General features: G+C 37.9%; 1 protein-coding gene across 6 annotated transcripts in view; it reads right to left on the bottom strand.

Annotated features, from left to right (window-relative positions):
* NYAP2 (neuronal tyrosine-phosphorylated phosphoinositide-3-kinase adaptor 2) overlaps positions 1–21,355 on the bottom strand; it is a 331,171-nt gene that overhangs the window by 271,917 nt on the left and 37,899 nt on the right. The window lies entirely within an intron of this gene.

The raw sequence follows: 21,355 nt of genomic DNA, 5'->3' as shown, positions 1-21,355 counted from the left end.
GTTGCCAGAAAAACATCTTAGAAATGATTCTACATTATTTCTGCATGACCAAATGCTTTTGTTCTAAAAAAACATCATAGATGAGTACTGTTGCCCCTGTAGACTCATCTGGGTATTAAGACAGTTGTTTTCCTCTCATGATGTTTAATACAGAAAAGCAAATGTTTCATTAAGCACTATCTTTTTCCTACCTGCCTGCCACATGACCTTTGGTCTTGATTAACATAATAATGAATTACATTTATCTCTCTGTGTTCACAAATACACTCCTGGGGCCAATAAAATGGCATATGGCATAACTGAGTCATCTGTTCAGTCATAATTATTATTAGCTAAACACTTTCAGCCTGGTGGAAGTTGACAAGAGTCCAACGTGTTCCCTGGACTCAGGGGTTAAGATGTTACTCTGTTCCTTGTTTTAGGTTTAATTTCATTCAGGTTTTCCTATTTTCTTGATAGTATGTACAGTAGCAGTGTCTGCTGTCTAGTGTAAGACTTTTTGTTCCTTTATTTTGACTCATGAAAATAACCACAATAAGATATAAGGTGGAATTAGTTCAAAGTGCTTTTTTTAATCAATAAAGGAATGTGTCCATTGAAGGGCTGGTGAAATCTGCCCTTCAATGAAGGTGAAATTTACTCATAAATATTAGCATACCTTCTAGAAATAAATCTGAGAGCTTCATTAAAAGAATGTTAACTATCACATTAAATCTATGTAATAAAATTCTATTCTGCACTAGTTTCAGAACTGAGTAGGGACCAACACCAGGCACATGACAGCGATATCATAGGAAAAGCACAGGATGTACATTGCATTCACTCTGCATAGTGTAGGACCAGTGCCTGGCACATGATATGGGCTCGATAAATACACAATGAATCAATAATGGAAAGTGACAGAGCAGGAGCACCGTCATCTTGGACAAATACCGCCATTTTAAGTTCCAGCTCCCTTTCTAACCTCATGCATTTCAAGGAAATCACTTTTCTTCTAACAACAAGCAGCCAGAAAGAGCAGACAGTAAAATACAGATAAGATAGCTTGGGCACAGAAGAAGGGGGGAAAGTCTTTTGGGTAATCACCAAACTTCACACTTATACAATGGGCCCAGTAAAACAGTGGGCCCTAATAAGCACATTCCTTTCCCTTTAGGTGCACTCAGATAGGGAAGCTAGCTGGGGTATGCCTGCAGCTGCAGGAAGATATATGGGAACAGACACAAAAACTCTCCCTCTCAGATAAGCAAGACAAAGAGACACAAACTAAAAGTTGGCCTATGTGGTCTAGGAATGGGGTGAAAGCTGATAAAAACTCTTCTCTATACAGATAGCACACCTGGTTGTGACTGAACCATCAGGCCCTAGGAGGATAAGGCATCCCCTCCTCACCAGCCCCTGAACCCTTAAATACCCTCAGTCTGTAAGAGAGAAGCTCCTGACCTAATTAGGCCAGAAGCTCCTCTCAGGTTTATTCTCCAAAATAAACCTGTCTTTGACTGTTAAGTTGCTTTTTGTGTTTCTTTCTTTCTTCTTCAACTCTTACAGAAAGGAGTGAAGAAAGGGAGGCCAAGGCAGAGACAGAGATTCAAGGCAAATTCATGTTCTCAGTCTCAGAGGAGAAGATGCCAGGACACAAGTCAGTAGGGCAAGTATCAGATCTTGAACTATCAATCCAAGACAATATGAGGAGCTCCCAGTGTCAAATGTTTCATCAGGAGATACAGTCTCATGCAGAAAGTCTGGGCAAGGGTGACTCAAATTCACTGGGCCATGTCTGGTTGTCTCAGAGCTTTTTAAAAAGAGCAGGCTAAGTCCATTGCTAATTAAGCAGTGGACTCATATGCAAATGTAATGTGTGACAAATGTCTTTCATCTGAGAACTGCAGCAATAAAGTAATTAAAGTGGCTGATTTTTGTATGCTTAGATACTGGGAGACCAGCCTACCTGGGGAATGAATATGCTGATTCTCCTATGGACCAGTGCCTCTAGAAATCCCAGAACTATTTACATGATACCTGATTAAGAGAATGAACGCATCAGACTCTTTAAAATTTATTTTCTAACGGCAGGTCTATGCATCACTTAATCAACACTGACATTTTAAGAGCTTGTCAATAATCATAAAGAAGTTGAGTGAATGCTGAACCTTCAACCAAAGCACTTAGTTTCTCAAACATTTCCATCCAGCAGTCATAAAGTATGGTCCTGGAGAAGGGAAGATATGTGTGAGATAACCCTACAATTTTCCAATATTTTCTTATTCACCTTAAAACTTATGTCAATGTTCCATGTTCTTCATAACACATCCATTTGAAAGTATAAAAATAACAAAAGGCTATAGGAGTATATGCCATGTTTATTCTCACTTTACATACACTAGTCTCATTTGTGTCTAAAATCATGGACATTTTTATTTCCATTTTACACTGAGTCATTGGCCATTGCCTATCCTGCCCATTGACAATAAAATTATATGGTTAATTATGAGGAAAACTTCATTGGACTGTATATTGAAGGGGTGCCACTAATTATTTATCAGGCTGTTTGGCATTAAATAGTATATTGTACATAGTGGATAATGTATAGCTGAGAATAGGGATATGGATATAGGTTAGAGGTGCACATTTTGAACGTGCACTGCCTGGCCAAATGTTAAAATAATTATTCAGCCAAAGACAAGTGTATCCATTTCCTATTGCTGCTGTAACCAACTATCAGAACTTAGTGGCTTAAAACTACACAAAACATTTCTCTTTGTAAAGCTGTGGAGTTCAGGAGTCTGAAATGGGTCTAACTGGCTAAAATAAAGGTGTCAGCAGCTCTTTCCAAGACTCTGGGGGATAATGTGTTTTTTTTAATTTTGTTTTGTTTTGTTTTGTTTTTTGCCTTTTCCAACTTCTGGAGACTGTCTGCATTCCTTCACTCAAGCTCTTTACTTCCTCTTCAGTTGCCAGTGAAGTTTGCTCAGGTACTATCACTATGACACTTTTGCCTCCCTCTTTCCCATTTAAGGACACTTTTGACTACATTGAGATCACCCAAAAATAAATCTAATTATTCTATGGTCAGCTGGTTAGCAAACCTAATTCCATCTGAAATCTTAATCGCCCCTTGCTATTTAACATAACACGGTGGTACCCAAACTTTTTGGCACCAGGGACTGGTTTCGCGGAAGACACTTTTTCCACAGATGGGGAGGGGTTTGGTCTTGGGATGAAACTGTTCCACCTCAGATCATCATCAGGCATTAGATTTTCATAAGGAATGTGTAACTAGATTCTTCGCATGCGTAGTTCACAATAGGGTTCATGATCCTATGAGAACCTAACGCTGCCACTGATCTGACAGGAGGCGGAGCTCAAGTAGTAATACTCTCTTGCCTGCCACTCACCTCCTGCTGTGCAGCCTGATCCCTACCCCTGATGTAAGATATTAACAGCTTCTGGCAATTGGATGTGGACATCTTTGGGGAGCCCTTATTCTGCCTACTAAACTAAAATTGAAGCTAATATCACCATCATAACTGAATTCCTAGGACACTAGACTAAGTCTATAATTGCATTAAAAAATTCTATTGAGATTTATTGACAGTAATCTATTAGTCAATTTTTTAAAGTTTTTTGTTTTTGTTTTTGTTTTGTGTTTTGAGACAAGGTCTTACTCTGCCACCCAGGCTGGAGTGCAGTGGTACAATCATGGCTCATTGCAGCCTCAACCTCCTGGGCTCAAGTGATCCTTCCACCTCAGCCTCCCAGGCATTATAGCTGGGATTTCAGGCACATGCCATAATGCCCAGCTAATATTTTAATTTTTTGTGTGCAGATAGGGTCTCGCTATGTTGTCCAGGCTGGTCTCAAATTCCTGGGCTCAAGTGATTCTCCCACCTTGACCTCCCAAAGTGTTGGAATTACAGACATAGGCAAGAGCCACCACTCCTGGCCTCAAAAGTTTTACATTATAACACAAAAATATTAATTGCTCTATAAAAAAATTAATAGATGGCCAGGCGCGGTGACTCACACCTATAATCCCAGCACTTTGGGAGGCCAAGGCAGGAAGATCATTTGAGGTCAGGAGCTCAAGACCAGTCTGGCCAACGTGGTGAAATTCTGTCTCTACTAAAAAAAAAAAAAAAATAGCCGGGCGTGGTGGAGGGCACCTATAAACCCAACTACTCAGAAGGTTGAGGCAGGAGAATTGCTCAAACTTGGGAGGCAGAGGTTGCAGTGAGCCGAGATCACACCACTGCACTCCAGCACTCCAGCCTGGGTGACAGAGTAAGACTCCATCTCAAAAGAAAAACAAAAACAAACAAACAAACAAACGAAAAAACTTGATAGTTTTCTGAAAAGTATCCCATGAGACTTTAGAAGAATTACTACCAGAAATTTTAAAACAGTAATTAAAAGTTATTTTGTGATATGTAATGAGCAAAAAAATCTCTAAAGCTTAGAACTACAATATCTCATTTTGTTTTTTTGCTATATATTTGTATTAATTTTCATAATTAATTGTCACAAGCAAGAGTTAATATTTTTCAGGATTGGCATCACCGGGAAGCTTGAAAGAAATAACAGAATCTTAGAGCCAATCCCCTTGAATTAGATCTTAAGTTTTTACAATATCCCCAGCCAATTTGTGAGCAGAGTCTGAGAAGCACTGATATAGCAAACAGTCTCTTACTTAATATAAACATTTATATTAGCTGTCAATATGTTTCCCTGTTTATTTCAGTGTTTGAATGGCCTTTACTAATGTTTTGGTATATGAAATTAACAACTTTCATAATCATAGTTCTATTTGTTACAATAATAAATACACATTTATACTTCAAATCATTGGTAAGATTTTAATCTATAAAGACAGAAGACATACTGAGTTACATCTAGAATTCACCTATATTTGAAAGTGGCTATTCAGACATAACCATAGAGCTCAGTGACATGCCCTGTTTCATCACTCAGCTGGGCATGCCGACTGGATGCGAAGGTATCCTAAAACATTTCATAATGGTTGATTATGCACAAATGTAGCAATTCTGGGAATTCCATTGAAACAGGCATTTGGTTACTGTGCCGTCCAAAGGCCAAGGATAAAGCCAAAGCTAACAAGTAGATTTTAGCCAAACACTCACCATGGTTGAAACTCAGCCCTGTGTGTTGAGCTCTGTTACGTGTGCATGTGTGTGGTGGGGTGTACGCGTGCATGACTGCATTAGTGGATTGTATTGTCTTTTAATATTGACTTGGAAAGAAAACAAATCAAAATAAACAATAACAAAAGACTAATCAACATAACACTCTAGGCACTCTTGGGTTGCTTAGTTTAGAACGAATCAAATTCAGTGGGAAACCGCAATTGTCTTTATAGATTTGACGAAAGGAAAAAGGAGTGAGAAATGTCTATTGAGGCCCTAAGTGGTAAGACTGAGACCTATGTGAAGAAGTTACAGAGGAAGGATTTTTATCCTCATAAGATATAACTTACAACCATCCAAGAAAGCTGTCCAAAGATAAAATGAGCTGCTTGGGGACTTAATGAATTGTCTTCTGCCTTAGGTGTTTAGCTTTAGACAGAGTGCTGGCAGAAGGGATTCAAATTTCATTTGGATGATTAATAATAATAGCTCATATTTGTTGAGCACTCTTAAGAGTGCACTTCCTACAGTGCTAATGCAACTTACAATATTAACTCATTTGCCCACAACAGCTTCTTAAGGTAGGTGCTACTGTTCTTTATTTTAAAAAGAGATATGAAGAAGTTAAAGGACTTAGTCTAAGCAATGAGTGGCAGAAATAGCATTTGAATCCAAGTCCCTCAGATTATAAAGCTATAACATATTGCAAATGAAGCAGGATAGATTTGAGCCCTCATCTTCCCCTCAACTGGAACAATTCTTCCTGGTAATTGGTGTTAAGTGATTATCTTTTAAGAATGATGCTTTACATTTTGACTTTTTCAAGGCATTGAATATTTCTCAATGACAGTTTATGTGTGTGTGTGTATATATACGTGTGTGTATATGTGCATATATATGTAATGAGAGAGAGAGAGAAATTGGGAGGTTGTCACTACCTTCTGTACAGTTATTGACAGGATCAAACAAGTTAATATAAAGCAATTCAAGAGTGAATGGTTTAGAAGAAATTCAGGAAATGTTTGTTGAATGAATGTACAAATGAATGAAATTTCCATTCTTATTAGCCTACCATATAACAGAGCTTTGAAGCTAAGAAAAACTATTTCACTCATTATTTTTAGCTTATATTTCTGAAATGCCACAGAAACTTGTACCTGCGTAAAGCAAGTAAAGGAGGTGGTATAAGGTTTTGTGATCAATATGAAATAGAATTAGCCAGCAGTTCCCACAGCTCTAAAGTGGTCTACCTGTTATTCTAAATTACAATCACAGTAATGGTTTCTGTAAAGAATACATCATCTGCTAGGTCTGGTAAATGCATTCATCCTGATATATATATATATATAATAAGTAGTGATGGCATTGTGCCAGATCTAAGTTATCATAGTATAATTGAGAACACTTTGTTTTTTTAGCTGCAATGAAATTATTTTTTGTATAAAAAGGTATATTTGCATTCCTACAGATATGATTATTAAAATAAAGAAAATATTAATATTGACAGATCAAGTACATTTAAAATTCTTAGAAAAAAGCCTTTTTGCCATTCACAGTGGACATGAACAGATGGTGAAGAAAGTTTCAAATTGATCCTGGTAGTTTCTTGCCTTCCTGGTGCCTGGCAGCTGTAGATGGATCTTCTGCCTCCAAGTTTTCCTCATTTTGTTCACCTATTCCTTCCCTTGCCAAAGATGAAATCCTTCTACAATCTGGTTTCCACCTTTCCTTTTAATTTAATTCATTTTTGAAAATTATTCTCTTTATGGCCTGCAGTAGTAATTTATGGGTTTTACTATTTAGCATTAAGTCCCCTTTTAGATGACAATGGCACCTCTGTTTTGCTTTTTGGAAATTTCCCCTCCCCCAGCCTAAGTGATATTTTTTCATCTATTCCAAAAGTATTCTCATGAACAGCATTCAGCCTCGGTCCGACACAGGAATTTTCTGGCCATAGTGATTGGTGTGAGAATGACAAGGCAGGGCCATCAGGACTGTGAAGCAAGACATACTTTTCTACTGGTCCTCAGCCTTGGAGGTGTTAGATGCTGCACAAATCCTGAGAGATGGAGAGAGGTGGCAGAAATGCAAAGAAACTGAGCCCTAGTCATTACAAGATTAACATTTGTGGACAATTTACTATGTGGCAGGCACTTTTCTAAGGACTATAAATATGTAAATGCACAAATCACTGATCATAAAAATCAGATTCCCATTTATAGTTGAGGAAACTGAGGCACATAATTTTTAAGAAGTGCCAAAACACATACATTATCAAGTAGCGGAGCTGGGGTTTGAACCTGAAAAGTGTGGCTCCAGGAAGTGTGTTTTGTTCACCACTATCTTCTTCTGCCTTTCCAAGTGTCATAATGTGAGCCCAAAGCTAGTTCTATTGCTGTGATTTTCATTTCACAGAGCTCAAAAATTCCTCTAGGACACCTTGAATTGAGTTTGCCATTGTTACTAAAGACTAGATCAGTCTCTTCAGAAACAAACACATCTCTTGTGCTTCTCTCTTCATATTTACTGGTGTTAGAAAAAGTCCATTAAATCTATTCTTTCCAGCTGGGTATTTTCTACTGAAATTGCATTTTCCACATGAGGCCACCCTCACACACTCCAGTCTATGAGGCTGCTCCCTACTCTATACTTACTAAACCTACACAAAGGTAGGTTATACAGCATTCTTGACAATGTCGAATTCCTCATTTCTAGTGTCTATGGCATCTGTTTTCTAAATAAACCATATGTCCTTACAGTAAGGATCAAGACCACATATTATCTTTCTCTATCTTTCTCTGATTCCTCGGGAGACATACTACCTAATGATATTTATTATACCTAATAAATACTTATCAGGTGTCAGATTATCAGATACAGGAATGGTGCATAGGAGCTATCTCGTGTATGGCTTATCGGCCGGGTGTGGTGGCTCATGACTGTAATCCCAGCATTTTGGGAGACCGAGGTGAGTGGATCACTTGAGGTCAGGAGTTCGAGACCAGCCTGACGAACATGGTGAAACCCCATCTCTACTAAAAGTACAAAAAAAGCAAAATTAGCCGGGCGTGGTGGCAGGCACCTATAATCCCAGCTACTTGGGAGGCTGAGGCAAGAGAATCACTTGAACCTGGGAGGCAGAGGTTGCAGTGAGCTGAGATTGTGCCTCTGCACTCCAGCCTGGGCAACAAAGTTAGACTCTGTCTCAAAAAAAAAAAAAAGAAAGAAAGAGAGAGAGAGAGAGATCTGGTTTCCTTGGGTGAAATGTAGAAAAGGATATTTTAAAATGAAAAATGTAGTTTGAAAAGAATCAATCCAGATTTTGCTTTGTGTTACACACATTTAATGATCTCATAATATCACTCTTCACTGCGGTTTTTGCAATATCAAGAATCAGCTGTCATATTCTTAAATAAATAGTAAAGTTCATTCTTGGAGACAGTACTTCATATCTATCACATTATAAGAGTTCATATTTGCAAAGCTTGTTGAAGTTTACTTTGTGTGGAATATGTGTTGTTTCATTAGAGCTTCAGAATGAACTTGTGAGGTCAGTACTATTACTCTATTATATAGTTAAGGAAAAATACATTCAAGGATAAATGACTCCTAGTGAGTGAACACCTAATATTATGCTGCGAAGCTTTGAAACTTACACTTGAACTCATTCCACTTTTAAATTTTATTATTTTATGACTAGGAGAATATCTACCACTTAGCAGATGCTCAATAAATATATACTTGTTTAACTGACTGTTATCTTAATTATTATAAATATATTCTGTATGATATATTGAATACTACAAGATTCAATGAGGTGCTATACCACACAGACATTTTTTATTGTGTCCAGGAGTTCATCATGCAGTTTGTACAGAAATGCCCCAACATAAACACATCATGTCCTTTTCGCTCACCAGAGTTGGTGCAGATCTGAATATACACAAACCCACGGGCAATGAATATAAATAAAGATCACCCTTTGCAAACTGGTTTAAAAATTAATAACCTAAACTTAGAACTGCTCATTGAATCTCTCTGGCTAATTTTGATTCTGGAGCATGACAAAGACAATGGCTTGTCACCGTTCAGTGCTTCTAAATAGTAATGATAATTTGAAAGCTTGATAGTTGCAGCTGAAAGTGTGAGCTCTCTGGGGGAAGAGAGGGCCAGCCCTGCTGGGAATATTGAAACCTGGATGCAGGCAGGCACAGCCACAAGAGATGTAAATACATATATTAAGTTAGTTATAGAAACCAATCATGTAGAATCATTCCTGACCCATAATTTTAGTGTAAGAGATTTCTTTTAGGACATATTTATTCACATACTTCTTTTTAAATTAATAAGGATGGGCACATTAATTCAGTGATTTCATTAAAAGAGAGGTAGCTGCTTAAATAATCTGGCATCCTTCCCCACTTCCATCCCCTTAATATTTCAGTTTAAATAAATCTCCTCTGTTTCTCTGATTAATTCCCCTGGTCGCTTTCAAGTGTGAAGCTACACAATCACAGCCATGTCACATTCTCCTGATCTGTAATAGTTATTGATGACTATCACTGAATTACAGCTCCTACCCACAAAAGCAGGAGGTGGTGTGTTAATTGGCTGAAAAGATTCCAACTCCTCCACTTGGCCCTCTGTCTCTATTTTTCTTTTTCCACCAAAGTGCTTTCTTTGCTCTGCTTTCAGAGAGCTGGATCTATCACTTACCAGCCATAGCGTCACACTTGTATTTTGCCAGCAGAGCTGAGAAGGCCCATCTCAGGTGGCAACAAACTGGGACAGCTTCCCAGGTTCATTAGCTTTTTCACTGCAAGTTCAATCTTCCTAAATTCCACTTCAAATGGAATCCCCACCTGAGTTCTTTTTAAACTAAAGATCACACCCAAGAACATCAAGAAAATTCACAGAAATTATATTTGTTTGAACAGCTGCTTGGAATTGCTCTCCCTGTAGTCAGAATCTTCTTTTATAATCTCTTGGTCAGGGAGCTATAAGTTCAAATTGCTAATATTGAATTAAGCATAAATGATGCGGTAGAATGTAGAAGACATCAATTTTACCATTCCCTGGCCATTTCTAAGTTCCTTCTAGTTTTAGTGCTTTGAGTATCACAGATTTATGTTATTTAATATTTCAACCTCTTCTATTTAATCATTTTGTTTGATTTTTTCATGCATTCTATATTAATTTAAAGAATTGACAGTAGATTTGAGGTTCTAACCTTCAAGTTTAGAATGTACTCAACATTATTCTTATTTATATTTTCTGATTTATATTTCCTTTTTGGTGCTAGTAGCCTACATCAGGTTTGGGATCTGTAATTCAAATTACTTATTTATAGAAGCTCCATATTGTCTTAATGTAGAACTCTCTCCATCTATATAATAAGCTTGGAGTTTATTTGATATTAGTATCAACTATGTCAAGATGTCTTGAGATTAACAAATCTAATATCATAAATAATGTTAGATATTAGTGAAAATTACAGTAGAAACAAACAAACAAACAAACAAACAAAAACCTCTATGTATTTAACAAAACCTGAGGAAGGGTGCAGTATTGGTTATAAGAATCAAAGAACAATGGGGTCTAATCTAGAGGTAGAAGGGAACAGCTCCACTAGGAAGTATCCTGTTGAGTTTTCTTGTCTCCACCTGGGCTACATGCGCAAGGCTGGACCACAGTCTTATTAGACTCCTGGCAGAAGACCCTGCAACTTCTGCTGGAGCCAAGGAAGGTAAGCAGTCTGGTGAGGAACCATCGTGAGGCAATTTCTTATCAATATTGCTCCCCCTACTCATCTTAGGCTATTGATACAGGATTCCCATTAAGTCTATAAAACTGCTTGGCTGTAGTTTAGCTTGGCTTCTCGGTGAAAGAGACACTGTCTGCTTTGTCTTCAGATAGCCTCTCTGGTTGAATTGTCCTGTGGGACTAGAACATGGGCAGCTGACTCCGTGCTGATCTTGCGTTTGCTATCTGTGTAAGTGAAAAACTGTCTGAATCTATTTGGGCTCATTGTCTTTTTACCAGCCAAATTTAACAGGTGCAGTAGTCATCCTTGTGGCCCTGTTAATCACCCTGCTCCTGTTTACAGACTGTTTTACTACTTAGGAAAATTATAGTTGCTTTGAAGTTACACTGTTTTCAATAAATCAATATTACATAATTGGATTTTACAATAAATTGCTAACCACTAAAGATTGTCACCATTTGTAGGTGCCACAGTATGGGGTCTTGCAATTCTAGCCTGTGTTCAGTTAACACTTCCTTCCTCTGTGTTTCTATATAACTTTGTATTTTCATATTCCTTTCTATATAACTTTCATGCAACTTCATAACACTTTCTCATGTTCAACAGAATTGGTAATGCAATTGGTTTTTGGGTTTTTGTTTTGTTTTGTTTTGTTTTTTGCATCTTTTAGGAAACTTTAGGAAAACTTTTACATACTTTAGGTGAACGTGGTATTTTGGTAAACTTATATACAGAAAATAAGTCAACATTTTGTAGTTAGAGCAGTTGAAACATCTTCTGATTATATGAGTAACCCAAACATGTTTTTAATGTTTCGCCACAGAAAATGTCAGTTACATACCTCTATATTTTTTCCAAACTACAGCACTTTCTGTGGATTAGCTATATAAGCATAGTTAAATGCAAAGCAACATAACTCATAGCCAAGTCAGTAACAGAGAATACGGAATAGTTTTTTCATTCCAAATCTTTTGTGCCATTAAGGGAAAGGGGAAGAAAAGTGTTTCAGATTTTCAGTATTTCTCTCTTCAATTTTATGAGAGGCACTGATCAATAGCACAAATAAGTATTATTGTCTTTTAACATGCTATTATATACATTATTAACATTTCCAAAGTAGATTGGAGAAATGTTTTTGTTTCTAAGTTCCCATGATATTTTAGCCTGGTTGGTGGACAAATGGTGAGGAAAGTAATGTTTTTCAAGTTACTACTGGCCAATGATGACTTCAGTGAACTCAGAAATCCACTTCCCTTGCCTTGCCACAATACAAATTCTAGAAATCCTTCATTATCAAAATAAAGAATCATGTCCTTCAAGGAGTTTTCTCCAAGGAAGTTGATTGAATAGATAGTATTCTCTTAATTATGATTTCTACATTTTATATTACTGTGTCACGTCTGTGTGTGTGGTATGAATGTGTGTGTATATAAACCCAGTAAATCAAATATTTCAGGAATGTATAAATTTATATGCAAATCTTTATGGGAAGATTTAACTTTTCAGAAACACTTCAGTCTGCATCATGATCTTAAATTCCCACTGGAAGCAGTGGAGATACAGATGATGTGTGTGCTAAAAGAAAGAAACACTGTACTCAGGGTGAGTGTGGTCATCAGTGCACGTAATTTTACTTGTATTGATTCTGGCCATGTTGGTGTAGAATGTTAGACGATATATGTTAAGTTTCTAAAGGAAATGTCAATGCTATAATGAAGACAGAAAACAAATCTCTCTGGGAATCATCGGCTTGTATGGTAATTCTTTCTTAGTTGTTGTCTGCCATTTAAATTTATACAGTTTTAGCCTTCTGAAATAATTCCAAGGTTATCTGAAAAAAATGCAACATGAGCAGATGATTGCCATTATGTATTTAACTCACACCATATGGAAATGCCCATTGAGAGCATCTGAATCTAAGTAGCAGCTGCCATCATGGCATGGCACAAGACCATGCAAAGGAATGTATAAAACTTCTTGGGGGCTGGCAGATCACACAAGGTCAAGAATTTGATCTTTGGAAAAGTATGTCGACTCAATTGGATCTATGGTCAGTGACCATTCCTTATATAAGTCTTGACAGGTGTCTCATAAAACTACTTTACTAGTCCACAGGGAAAGGAGTAACAATTATATGGAACAATTACTATAAAGCTGTTCTTTAGAAGAAAACTCAAAACTTTATGTGTAATATTTGCTTCCAATAAAAAAAATTGGTTTAGTGGTTAATAGAGATGTAGTTTACAGGCAGTTTCTTGCTGGTCTAGCTCTATTTTTAATTTACATGTATGATATTTTCTTTTCTTTTCTTTTCTTTTAGACAGAGTCTTTCTCCGTTGCCCAGGCTGGACCATATACATACCAGTACCATCATTTTGTACTATGCTTGTGGATTGGTTCAGCTCCAGTACGTAGTATTGATGTGTAAAGGGATCTTGGTTTATATCAGCATTAGAATGTCATTTCACCTGGCACCCTATGTCTGCTCCCAGAGCTGTGTGTCTGGGGTCTTAAACTGTTTCCTGTCCATGCTTTAGGAATGGCAAGAAGAAGAGGAACTCGTGTTTAAGTATCTTAGTAGGTGTTGTCATTCTGCTATCTCATTAATGCCTTACTATGAGTCTGTCAGATTGGTAATTACCTCAATGTTACAGGTGAAGAAACTAAATCCTAGAAAAGTAATAATTTGCCCAGAGTCAATGGCAGATATGTGATTTGAGCCCAGGCTTTTTTGTTTCCAAAGACTTCCCAGACAGCAGCATCATGGGGATGATGATTGTTCAACAAGGACTTTGTCAAGTAAGTTTTGCGATTGCTAAGACACAGGATAAAAATAAAAAGTTTGTTTTTTACACATTTCCCAAACATGTAAAATCAGATAACTATTATAAACATGGAGCATCCCAGAAATCTCATTGCTTCTTGTTACATCCGTCAAATGAAGCTCCTTGAGAGAACAGATCTATACAAACTCAGAGGTTGTTCTGTTATAGACAGGAAATTATACTATGGAGCTTAGACTTACACAGCTCTTGAATCAATGTAAACTAGATTATCACTGCCTGTTCCTGCAACTCAGTCTCCTTACTTAGATACCCCTGCCTGGATACCCACTTCCCTTATTGTGTAAGCTTGGTGCTTTCCTTGTTGGGAATTTATTTCCTGCATGTTCATTCATTCTTGGCCTTAGCGTCTTTCTAATTTGGTGCTTGATATATGGAATTCCTGTAGGTGTATAAAACTTCTTTCTTTCTCATTAAAATCTCAGTCACAGTCTCACCTGCCTTATTGACATTCAAGCCTTGTTATTCCATCCTGCCCTTTGGTCCCTGTTGACTTCCTGGTCTCTGGCTATTTTTCTAAACATTTACTCTGATCCTGTCAATATTTGTGCCTTTTGCCTTAATCAATCATCATCTTTTTATCTAGGATACTGAGGGCTTCCTTTCTCTAGTCTTTAGGCCCCAGATAACCTCTGTCATACCCTGCCTGGGTTCTTGATCAAGTCTGGCTAATTGCCCATCTCCCTGTTCATTCTCTACTCTTTGTATTAGCTTTTATTTCACTTTCTGACTCGGTTTCCCTGCCCTGGATCCCCAATTCATCATGTCACATACTCTATGCAGACATCATGTATGTGTATTTTTATATCTTTCATTAACTGAAATATTTTGGTTAGAATATATTTTATCAGTAAATGGGCTTCTTAAATTGTTTAATGTTTTTAAGGAAAGTAATATGTATTATACAAACTATAAATGCTTCTTAAATTACTAGGCCTGAGAAAAGTCAATTATTCATCAGTGCAATCATTAAGATGTTGTATTGTGGAAGCTTTCTGTAGAAGCTGCTGGAGGTGCAAGTCTGGTCTTAAAGAAGAATTAAGCACCTTCTATAGGGGTTGCCTTCCAACGGCAAGCCCCACCCCTGTGCACAATGCTAAGCACCAATGTGGCATGCTATCACCTTTTCCAGAATGACATTGACTTAAGTCCATTCAAATAAGTTAATGTTTCTCTTTTAACTAACTCACTTGGCAGGAACAATCCATCTACATGCCAATTTGAAGACAGACAAGGGGTAGGTCCTGAGCAACAGGGACATTTGGAAGAGGCATCTTACATTGTATCAAGTTATAAGCATCAACTACTTATATTTTTAATCTAAAAATCACTGCCAACACGTGACATGCACTTAGAACTCATATATTTTACAATTATAGACATTTCAAAGCTGAAAAATCCTAATGAACACACAGAAACCCAGAGGGGTATCATCCCAGAAAAACCTGCTGGTTACCCAAATACACTGTCACAGGGGATCATGGTCATGCCTGATAAATTCACCACAGTCCAGGGTAAGAATCCTCTTCATATAGTTTCCTCTCATAAACAAACAGATTTTCAGCTAGAAGCTTAGGCTGCAAGTGACATTCAACTACTGGTCATGTAGTTGCAATTAAAACTCTTCCTAGCAGCCATTCCCTATGCACTGGTGTGCCACCATCTCCTGGCAAGTGGTTTTGCCCCCCTTCCAGGTCTAGAACTTGATCTGTTTATACACAGGGAATAGATTTGTCCCTCAGTGATGGGCTCAGGTTAGCCAAATTCCCAAAAGCTGATGTATAAAATAAAAGAAATTTCTTCAGGCCCACTATCTGAAACAACAAACCAAAACAAGACAAAAAAAGACATACTCATTTACAATAAAAAATATAACTGCCAAAGGACATGAACACTCCTATCCTCTGACTGATCATCACATTTTCTCCATGTGGTCACTATATGGGAAGTCAAATTATAATTGGCATTAAATATTAAATAGTTTACAAGTGTGATATGGTTTGGCTGTGTCCCAACCCAAATCTCATCTTGAATTGTAGCTCCCATTATCCCCATGTGTCATGGGAGGCACCCAGTGGAAGTTAATTAAATCATGTGGGCAGGCTTTTCCTGTGCTGTTCTCATGATAGTGAATAAGTCTCATGAGATCTGATGGCTTTACAAAAGGCAGTTCCCCGGCACACTCTCTCTTGCCTGCCACCATGTAAGATGTGCCTTTGTTCCTCCTTCACCTTCTGCTATGATTGTGAGGCGTCTCCAGCCATGTGGAACTATGAGTCCATTAAACCTCTTTTTCTGGCCAGGCACGGTGGCGCACGCCCGTAATCTCAGCACTTTGTGGGGGCCAAGGCGGGTGGATTACTTGAGGTCAGGAGTTCGAGACCAGCCTGACCAATATGGTGAAACCCTATCTCTACTAAAAACACAAAAATTAGCTGGGCGTGGTGGTGTGTGCCTGTAGTCCCAGCTATTCGGGAGCCTGAGACAGGAGAACTGCTTGAACCCGGGAGACAGAGGATGCAGTGAGCCGAGATGGTGCCACTGCACTCCAGCCTGGGCAATAGACAGAGACTCTGTCTCAAAAAATAAATTAATTAATAAAATAAAATAAAATACAAACCTCTTTTTCTTTATAAATTACCATCTCAGGTATTTCTTCATAGAAGTATGAAAATGGACTAACACAAAGTGAGAAATGTGATTTCCAGAAACTCAGACAGGAAATAATGCACATTTTCTTCATCAGTGATTCAAAAAAAGTCAAAATAGCAATATAAGATATTTGGTGATTTGCCTTCACTGTTTGGTGGCTTCAGATTTTAATAAGCTGATTATTCTTTTCTACACAGTGGTAGAACTACTACTGAAATAGAAAGTGTCTCTTTTTCCTTCTCCAATGCTTAAACAGGACCTGCCAGTTTTTTCTTTTGTGCCTATGAATTTTGTATTCTTCCATGGCTAATCAACTATTCCTCCTCACCTAACTCCTGTATTGGAACAAATACGGATTATTTGAAACAGTCTGACGTCAAGACCTGCTGATTATTTGACTCTTCATGAGAAATTCTCTGAGAAATTGAATGTTAATATAATAAAATTATCAGACAATAACTTTATTTCCACAGACTTGAGAATGCCACACTGAAGAGCTGGCAGTGTTGACATTTTGGCTTCTGTTATTAATAATGAGGATGGTGATGATGATAGTAGCCATTTATGTATGACATAGGTATTCATGGCATTTCCAATTTATAGATGAGGAAACTGAGCCTTAGAAAAGCTAATGAACTTGTCCAACATTATTTCACTAGTCAGTAGTTGATATGGTTTGGCTCTGTGTCCCCACTCAAATCTTACCTTGAATTGTAATGGAGGGAAGGACCTGGTGGGAGGTGATTGGATCGTGGAGGCAGTTTCTCTCATGCTGTTCTCATGATAGTTAGGGAGTTCTTGTGCAATCTGATGGCTTAAAAGGGGCAGATTCCCCTGCACACTCTCTGTCTCTCCTGCCACCTTTTGAAATCGTGCCTTGTTTCTCCTTTGCCTTCCGCCATGATTATAAGTTTCCTGAGGCCTCCCCAGCCCTGCAGAACTGTGAGTAAATTAAATCTCTTTTCTTCATAAATTAGCCAGTCTCATGTAGTATCTTTATAGCAGTGTGAAAATGGACTAATACAGTAGTCTAGCTGGGCTCTAAAATGTGACCATCAGACTTTGAAATTTACATATTATTTGGAAACTGTCTCTTATGTGCCTTTACATGAAATGACCAACCAAGATTTTCACTGTTTTGCCCTTCTTAATTATTAGATTTGGTTTATCATATTAAAGACAGCTATTCTATCATTTTCCCAGTTATATGTCTGAGATTATGCAGAATACATGCAAGTTTTGGAAATGTAGACTATTGTGTAGTATTAGTTCTGTAGAGGGATTCACTGACCTGCAGAGCTTCATGCCTGTGGAATACGTAGCTCTTAAGGACTCACCCTAGTTCACAGTATTCTCATTACTGCAATCCTTGAGGGCCCAAAGGATGCCACTTATCACAGAGGATGGCCATGACACAATTTGCATCAGAAAAGAGTTATGGTTAGATGGTAATGTAGATCAGTGCACAGAACATAACTCATAAAGAGCAGCACTGATCACCAAGGCTCCTTGACACCAGCCTCCATTGACACCAGTGTCTCCATTCTAGACATGGAGACAGCCAGATTTTGTTTGACGTCTCTAAAGCAAGGAGTCTCCCATCTATTATCAGGGCAATTCATCCAATCTGCAGGTTCTCAAAATTCTAGGCAAACTTATTCCTACCCACCAGGAGAGCTGAATCTTTTGACAAACCAGAAGTTAGATAAATTCAATCCAGCATGCTTCACAGCTCAGTTTTCCTTGGACACAGCAATAGCCTATTTTTTTGCTCTTCTCCATACTCTTTTGTCTTTCCTCAAGTCTGTGCTTTATATCAATGCACTTCAATCTATTTCACTCTCTCCTTGATCTTGTCCTACATTATTCCTCTTGCTCTTAAGTCTTTTTGCTCTGCCCTCTCTAACCCATGTTTTACATTAATGAAATCCTCTGTACATTCAGAAGGCTTTATTGAGCATTTATTATTGCTCCTTAGCCTTAAAGAACCACAATGCTTCTCCAAGGAAGTTGTTTTGTTTTGCTTTTTGTGAATATTTGAACACAAACCGTCATATCCCAAAGGTCTTATACATGATTCACCCTAAATTATTCAGGTAAAACCAGATTTCATAGCATTGTTGAAGTTATCAGCTAATATTTTCACTCTGTCATTCTCTCATTAACTGTTAGTGTTAATTGAAATCTCTTCATTTATTCTACCCAGAGCATCCTATGATCTGAAGGTGGAATTAGCATCTCCATGCCTGCAAAATGCTGCTTCCAGGCATTTAGTCTGCTAGCCTCATGTTAAAAAATGGCTGTTTGATAAGGTTTTGCTCTGTGTCCCCACCCAAATCTCTCCTTGAATTGTGATCCCCATAATCCCCAGGTGTCAAGTGTGGGACCATGTGGAGGTAATTGAATCATGGGTGTGGTTCCCACATGCTGTTCTAGTGATAATGAGTGAGTCTCACAAGATCTGATGGTTTTATAAGCCTCTGACATTTCCCCTGCTTGTACTCACTCTCTCTCCTGCCACCCTGTGAAGAGGTGCCTTCCCATGATTGTAAGTCTCCTGAGGCCTCCCAGCCATGCAGAACTGTGAATCAATTAAACGTCTTTTCTTTAAAAATTAGAGTATGGGAGTTCTGTTTTCACTCTATTAAATCTTGCAACTGCAAAAAAATAAAAATAAAAATAAATTACCCAATCTCAGGTATTTCTTCATAGCAGCATGAGAATGAACTATTACACTGTTCCCTTGAGCTTCCTGACATTTGCTTAACTTCCCTTATTTTCACCCTTCCCCATTTATTGAAGATAGGGAATGTGGGTCACTGTTGTCCCCCTCCACTCCATGTCTTGCCATCATTCTGGACATCTTCAATGTCTCATGAAAACAGACTCATGAAACATTCTTGTCTCTCATTGCCTTGGTGTCCTAATTTCCAAAAACATTTGCTTCTATTTAACTTCAGGGACCCACCTCTATGGCTACAGGCTGAAATCTGTAGTGACCCACATCTCTCCACCACTGAAAAAATGAGTTCAGACACCTTATTCTGTAATCACAATTTTCCATCCTTTCAGGACTCTCAGTGACTTTTTCTCTTACTCACGTTCTACTACCTTGTCCATTAATCTCAATGAAACTCCAAATTTTAGCCTTTCTACTTTTTCCCTAACTATGAGGCCATCACTGGCTTAATTCCCTTCTTTATTTGGCTTAGAATCCATGATCTATTTTTTCAACTGTGCTCTTTCCTATATCTTCAACTTCCTTTCCTCAAGTACATCCTTTAAATCCACCTAATGAAAACCCAACCCTTATACACTTGGGTGTCTGCCTTCTTCATAGCCTAACCCAAGATCCTGGGCACTGGTGGATCCTCCACAGTCCCCAAACAGTCCTCAACTGTTACCGCCTCACCCTGCAATATTTACACCAACTTATACCAACTCACATGCAGATGTATGCATCCTCTGACTCCCGCTTTCCCTCCAGCACATCTCACTTACCCAGAACATTCTCCTTTAGTCACACCACTTCTTTGAGTCTCTTAAACACATTATACTTGGGTACTTCTGAGCACTTTTCTTCCTTTGACCTTGAAAACTCTTATACTCATCTTGTAGGTCTTACTTTATGTATTTATTTTCCCAGGAAACCTTGTTTGATACTCTAATTCTGGTTTAGGAGTATGACGTGTGTAATTCCAAAACATATACATCCCCATCATAATTTTTAGTGCAAAAACAAAGGTCAGTGTTAACTAAATCTGTGTTGAATAAATGAGTAGATGAATGAACAAGCAATTTAGATTGTCTTCTTGTTTTACCTCTGGACTTCTGATGATGCTATTTTAAAGATATCTACTATCTTTAATTCTTAATTCTTTCATTTGGAAATACAGAAAGATATTATGTAAGTTATTATCTACCAAAACTTCTTGATATTTTTATCTTTGGAAATTAAATCAATGCAAAGTGCTATTGAACAGCAGCAGGCATTTGTCAGTGATTTCACAATACTTGCAGGGCTCAGTGGATGACCCTGTCACCATAATGCCATAGCAGAGGCAATGCACTGTGATGAATGGCAGGATGTGTCTATCTTTGATAAAGTTAAAGCACTTGCCAGACTCTTTTGTTCTGTGGCAGTCTCTTTACACCACTGCAATAGCATTATAAATGTTCCTGAGTTTGTCCATGGCATTACTTGATGTGACAGTTTTTCAGATGAAACTCATCTATACTCATAAAGTTAAACATCTAGAACCAATCAGTGGGAGTTTCAACACATCTACTAGATATGTGGTACTGGGCAGAGCAGAATAAAGTATCCAAGAGACATAAGATAAGACATGAAACTTGCTATTAGGAACATACTCAACATCTAACCTTGTAACAGGAAAACAATCATGTTCCAAGCTATTGTATTTCAGCCATAGGTATATGTTACACTAGTTCAGAGAGAGAGAGAGGGCAAGAATGAGAGTAAGAAAGAGAGAAAGAGAGAGAGAGAGATCATTGTTAGGCAGAGTAACTGGTGAAGCTTTATCATGATCTGGTCTGTGGCTATTTGAATTGATGTCCCCATTCATAAATTGCATATAGAAAGAGAATTGAGATGATACAATAGATAGAATCATGAACTATGGAGTCAGATGGGGCTAGGTTTGACATGATTTCTGAAACTTACCTGCTGTTTCATGTTGGTCACCTTTCTAAACCTGAGCTTCCTCATCTGAAGGGATGATTAAATCAGATGTTTACGTGAAGCACATAGCCCACTGTTTGAGGCAAGTGAAAGAAGACCTCATTTACACTTGCAGATATGTTGGTTTTATTTTATTTGGCATGGTGGTGGAGAGGTGCCCTTCTTTTCTGAAATGAGTTCAAAATACTACCATGCATTGTGACTTTGTTCCAATTAGTGGGAGGAAGGGAAAACATGAAACAATTGTGATCTA

Source organism: Pan paniscus, chromosome 13, assembly GCF_029289425.2.
Source record: "Pan paniscus chromosome 13, NHGRI_mPanPan1-v2.0_pri, whole genome shotgun sequence".
NCBI lineage: Eukaryota > Metazoa > Chordata > Mammalia > Primates > Hominidae > Pan > Pan paniscus.
This window is presented reverse-complemented; position numbering and strand designations above follow the sequence as displayed.